Below are 6,621 nucleotides of genomic sequence, written 5' to 3'. Positions count from 1 at the left end.
TGGCATTGAGCCATGCTGGCTTGGGGGATGGGATGAAGCAGGCAGAATTAAGCTGTCTTCCCTCTTTTCTTGCAGTTGTTTTCAGGTTGTTGTTCCACTGTGTCGCTGAAGTTGTTTTTTGTCTTTTTTTTCTTTTTTGGTCATGCTGTGCAGCTTGTGGGATCTTAGTTCCCCCACCAGGGATTGAACCCAGGCCCTCAGCAATGAAAGCACAGAGTCCTAACCACTGGACCACCAGGGAGTTCCCTGTTGCTGAAGTTTCTTAGGTGGACCCCAGAGCTCTCCCAGAACTGTTTTTGTTTGTGGATAACTGTCTAACTGTTGATCTTTGTGGGAGGAGGGAGGCTGAGGTCTCCTATCGCACCATTTTTTTGACGTCACTCACCTTTTATGTCATGCTTTTAAAGGCACAATGGATATGGATTATTTTGCTTTCAAAATAGTTGACAAAGTATGTGTTTATTGTACAGTCACTATACCTGTGTGAAAAGATTACATTATATATTGACATTCCCAGATTCATCACAATGTTCCCAACTCACAGGAAATCAATGATCAGAAAAATATGCATATTTAAAATGCAACATATCACAGCAGAATTTCTCCACAAAAATAAAAATGAAAAAAATTGCAACCATAGTAAATTTCTGAGTGGCTCATTTGTTAGTCGAGCAAGGAAAGCCGTTTACTGATGGTGAGTTAATTAAGTCATGTTTGATTGCAGCAGCTAAAGACGTATTTCTGGAGAAAATAAACTTGTTTAAGACCAGTAGCCTTTCACTGAGAACAGTTCCTTGAAGAGTTGAGGACACTGGGAGCAACATCAATAGTTAATTAAAAAACAAAGTATTAAACGATTTCCACAGGTTTTCCTTGTCTCTTGATGAGTTGACAGATGTTACTAATACCGTTCAGTACATTGTTTATTCAAGGAGTCAATGCTGAGTTTGACTGAAGAATCAGCCTCTATAAATTGTCAGCATGGAACAACTATAGATGAGAATATTTTCAAAGAAGTTGAGAAAGCCTTAATTCAGTACAATCTGAATGGAATCTGCTGAGTTCCAACTGATGGTGATAAAAATATGTGTGGAGCAGAGAAGGCTTACCTGAACAAATTTATAAAGCTTGTGAAATGATAGGTATTTAAAGCCTGTGGTTAATCGTGTTATTCATCAGTGGGTCATTTGCAGAAAGTTTTTCAATTTCTTGTGCTTTTGAACCAGTAGCCTCCATGTTAAACTTCATTTACTCTGGTGGACTTAACAATCATCAGTTCTGTGAACTTTTGTCAAAAATAGAAGGTGAATATTTTGCCTTGCCCTACCATACAGCAGTTTGATGGCTTAGCAGTGGTAGTTTTAGTACAATTTTTGAACTCAGGCCTGAGACTGAATTTTTTTGATTTTTTTTTTTTTTTTTTTGTGGTACGCGGGCCTCTCACTCTTGTGACCTCTCCCATTGCAGAGCACAGGCTCCGGACACGCAGGCTAGCAGCCATGGCTCATGGGCCCAGCCGCTCCGCGGCACGTGGGATCTTCCCGGACTGGGGCACGAACCCTTGTCCCCTGCATTGGCAGGCAGACTCTCAACCACTGCGCCACCAGGGAAGCCCAAGACTGAATTTTTTTGAAATGAGAATTTCCCTCGATCACTTTTATTGAACACTGACTGGTTTTGAAAATTCACTTTTGCTGCAGACTTGGTCAATTTCTCAATATAAAATTACAAGGCAGACAGTGCCCATATGCAAATGTAATGCTGTGGGAAAGTCATTTTAGGAACAACTGATGCTGTTTGAATCACAAGTAATGTCAAGCTGTTTAATATACTTCCTGTGCTGTCAAAGTTTTAAAAAGAAGCAAGATCTTCATTCCCACAAAAATTTGCAGGAGATATATTCTCTACACTCAAACTACAGTTCTAAAAGCATTTTTGGATCTTAATGCATGTGGAAAGGAAATTTCATATTTCAAAATCCATGTAACTTTGCAGCTGAGTATCTTCCACCTAACCTTCAATTGGAAGTGATTAATCTGCAATATAATGACATGGTAATTGGCAAATATCGAGAAGAACCTAATAGAATTCTGTAAATTACTTCTAAGTGATAAATATGCTCAATTAAAATCATACTCTCATAGATTGATATCAGTATTTGGCCATATCTATCTGTGTAAAAGGTGTTTTCAAAGATGAAATGCATAAAATCACATTATAGATCAGCATTAACAGATGAATATGTGGAACTGATTTTGATGACAGGGAATACAAACTTTGAATCCCAATTAAATGAACTATTATCTTCCAACAAAGAATTCCATTCTTCTCATTAGTAGACCTGAATTACAAATGATTGTGCTCAATTATCATTACACTTTGGATTTCATCAATAAAAGTTTTGTGGAAATTTGTTTTCTCTCTTTTTATTTAAGTTTCTATATAATATCTTCAATTTTGCCTCTTGGTTCACAAACCTAAAATATTTACGTTCTGGATCATTACAGAAAAAATTTGCTGACCTCTGGTTTTGATCAATCCTCTTCTATCCCCTGGGGCTGGAAACACTGCTGGGTCAAATAAAAATCGGTATTGTTTTAACATGGGAATTCCATCAAAATAATGTACCTTGATATTAGCAAGGATCTGATGGTGTCATATGAGTAAGAAAAGTGATTGGTTACAGTTAATATGGATACATGGCTACATCATCCCTATTGCTCCAGCTGACACTGAGCAAGCCACCAGACATGAGGTGGCTGAGGCTATTCTAGAACAGCCAAGATGCCAGCTGACTGTAGACACATAAGTAGACTCAGGAGGAACCAGCAAAAGCCAGCCTATATCAGAATTGCCTAAGCAACCCACATGATCCTGAAAATGAATGAATGTTTCTTTTTTTGTTTGTTTGTGTTTTTTTAGGTAGCCAGTCTTTTTATCAGCACCATTTGCTTGTGCTCATCTATTGTACCCCTTTTTAGAAGACCTATTTCTTTTGCTTTGTTAAAAAAAAACACCCGATTTCCCAACACCTTAGTGTGACAAAATGTTCCAGGATTAAGTTATGTAATTGCATTGCAAAATAATAATGCATCTACCTTTCAGCAGCCTTATGCAAACCGCTATTTGATTTTACCTACTCTGATTTAACAATTCTGCAATGCACAACAACCCTTTATGTGACTTCATGGGATGCCCTGAAAAGGGCTCTTTTTTTCAATGTTGAGGTATGGCAGATCCTGTACTCTCAGCCACCAAAGCCCTAGAGTACATCCCTGGGGTTTGAGCATGTAGACCACCATGGCTGTGACTGCTTTGGGCTTGGCATACTCTGTGTAGGTGACTGTATCCTGGATCATGTTCATCAGAAAGACTTGGAGCACCCTGCTGGTCTCCCCTTGGAAGAGGCTAGAGATGGGCTTAATGCCTCCATGCTGGGCCAGACACTGGATGGCAGGCTTCCTGATCCCCAGGTTTTTGCACAGCATTTTTCCATGGTGCTTGGCCCCTCCCTTCCCTGGGCCTTTTCCACCCTTACCATGACTAGACATGGTTGCTTTTGCAATATAAACATTTGTGATTTTAAGCCTCTAAGTTCTGGGTGGTTTGTTACACAGCCAAAGCTAACTGTTGTAGGTAATCAAGGTAAGATTGATTTAGAGATATCTTCTTTTTGCCCCTTCACTGTACCCCAGGAGATGGACCTATATGAACAGCATCATTGGGTTCCCTTGTGTCAGAAGATCAGAAAGAGAGAGGAGAATGAGGGAGGTCAAAGTGTTAACTCCTGGGCTCTCCTCTCCCTGTTGGGTCACTGTGGACTGGCTGTGTTCCTTGACCAAAGCTCCTAATTCCTGTCAGGTAGTCCCTATGTACACAGCCTTCTCCATGTTTGGTAACTACTCCTTATTCTTGCCCCTTTAGGCTCAGAGGTGATTTTGGGGGCCTCAATGTTCCTGAGTTTCCCTTGTGATCTCTTTATTCCATGACCACACCTTTGTTTATAGTCCCTTATTAAATGCTTCTCCATTTTCCTAATTTGATTGTGCCATCTGTTTCCTGCTGGGACCCTGACTGAGAGAGTAGGCCTTATCCAGGAGGTAATATCTCAGCAAAGGCTTGAATGATTCAATGGAATGAGTCATGAGAATATGTGGGGGGAAGTGCCAAGATCCTGCAGCAGCAAGTAGGCAGGGTGATTGGAGTGGAGTTGGCTGGGGTGAGTGTAGAAGGCAAGGTCAAAGATTAACAGGCAGTGTGTGTGTGTGTTGGGGATGGAGGTGCATGGTAGAGGGAGACAGATCATGTATAGTTTGTTGACCTTTGTAAGGGCTCTGGCTTCTTCTCTAAAAGAAATGGGGAGCCATTGGAGCCATCTACTCACATCTAATTAAGTCTAATAAGACTACTTTCTGTTATGTGTCGACAGTGGAGCCCTGTGACTCAGTTCTGAATTTCTCCTCCCAGTTTCGTTCCTGCTGATGAATGTGTGGGCGTGTTGAGCTAGCCCAGCATGCTTGGGCCTAAGTTCAAGGCTTTGTGCCTCTCCTGATGCTGTGGGGGATATGACCTTCTCTTACAGTACAGGATTCACACTACAGTGTCTTTTTTTGTTAGCATATTCTTTTCAGTTCAGTTAATGATTTGGGAGTGGACACATTTTTCTTACTCTCTTTCTTTTTTTGTTGTTGTTAAAGTCAATAGGCCCTTCTATACTGACTTCAAAAAGTGTACTTATCTAAAGGGTCTGGTACAATAGAGAACTAAGTGCTTAACTACTTCAGGGGTAATAATACAAGGAGTTTAACAGAGAAATGCTGTCTGCTTGCTTATCTCTGCAAGACGGTGGTTTGTCCTGAATATTTAAAAGGCAAAGAGTTCATTTGCATGTATTGCATGTAGGATCTAAGCCTATCCAGAAAATAATATACAGATTTGAAGTCTGTTTTGATCCTTCAATTGAAATTTCCATCTGAGCTGGGGCTTCTGGTATTAGGTCTAGACCACCCTCTGCAGGTTACATGAATGAAGCTGATTCTTCTCCGACGGCCCCCATCCGGGTCCAGTCTCTCCCTGCTGTTTCTCAAAAATTCTCCCCAGGCTGACTCTCAGGGAATATAGACTCCACATATCTATATCAGATATGGGTGTGCCTTACTCAGTCCAGCTGATTTTGCCTGGGTCTTACCCCAATCAAAATGTCACTCTAGGGCTTCCCTGGTGGCGCAGTGGTTGAGTGTCCGCCTGCCGATGCAGGGGACACGGGTTCGTGCCCCGGTCTGGGAGGATCCCACATGCCTCGGAGCAGCTGGGCCCATGAGCCATGGCCGCTGAGCCTGCGCGTCCGGAGCCTGTGCTCCGCAGCCTGTGCTCCGCAACGGGAGAGGCCACAACAGTGAGAGGCCCACGTACCGCAAAAAAAAAAAAAAAAAAAAAAAAAAAAAAGTCACTCCATACAGTAGCTGTATTCCCTCAGGCCCCATTCTTTGCTTTCAGCTCAGAAGGAAACCAAGCTACTTAGCTAATCTGATTAATTAAGCAGGCAGGAGACTTCTCTTCCTGGCTAACAACACAGCTGGCCTATCAGAACCAGTTCTAATCTTTGTTGTCTAACCTTGACCCTGATTTCTTTTTAAATTTGTTATTATTATTTTCAAACATTTCTAGCCCTGCTCATGAAATGGGCTGTTCCAATGGGTATGTAGTAGAAAGAGAACTGGACTTTGTCCCTCTGCAATCTTAATTTCCCTCGCCAGCAATTGACAGTTAAACTAAATCAGGAAAACATCAAAAAATTTTGAGAATCAACACAGGACTTTAAGGTCGTTAAAGTAAACAAAACTCCCAACAACTTAACCTACTAATTATTAGGAGAGAACATTTTTTTTTACATTAAAATTTTTTTTTAGCATTTAGCTCTCTTTTTATTTACTTTTTCTTTTTTTTAAATTAATTTTTATTGGAGTATGGTTGCTTTACAATGTTGTGTTAGCCTCCACTGCACAACAAAATGAATCAATCAGCCATACACATACAGATATCCCCTCCCTTTTGGACTTCCCTTCCATTTAGGTCACCACAGTGCATTAGGTAGAGTTCCCTGTGCTATAGAGTATATTACCAAAGAGAGAACATTTTTTTTTTTTTTTTTTTGCGGTACGTGGGCCTCTCACTGTTGTGGCCTCTCCCGTTGCGGAGCACAGGCTCCGGACGCGCAGGCTTAGCGGCCATGGCTCACGGGCCCCGCCGCTCCGCGGCATGTGGGATCCTCCCGGACCGGGGCATGAACCTGCGTCCCCTGCATTGGCAGGCTGACTCCCAACCACTGCGCCACCAGGGAAGCCCTAAAGAGAGAACATTTTTAACAGAAAAAATCAAAGCATAACCTCAAAAAGAACAGTCCTTTACACTGAAAAAATTTATTTTTATGAAAACTTAATACATTGTCTTTATTTTTCATTTCAGCACTTAGTTAAAACTTTGTCATAGACTGGCAGCTTCTGACATCCTTTCTGGTTCTAAAAGTCTATACCTCTAGTCTTGTACAAATAAATCTCCAGGATAAGCTGGCTCCTTGAGGCTCTGGATTGTGTATTTCATCTTGATATCTCTCACGTCTAG

Source organism: Mesoplodon mirus (assembly GCF_964341445.2).
Source record: "Mesoplodon mirus genome assembly, chromosome: 1".
Classification (NCBI taxonomy): Eukaryota; Metazoa; Chordata; class Mammalia; order Artiodactyla; family Ziphiidae; genus Mesoplodon; species Mesoplodon mirus.
This window is presented reverse-complemented; position numbering follows the sequence as displayed.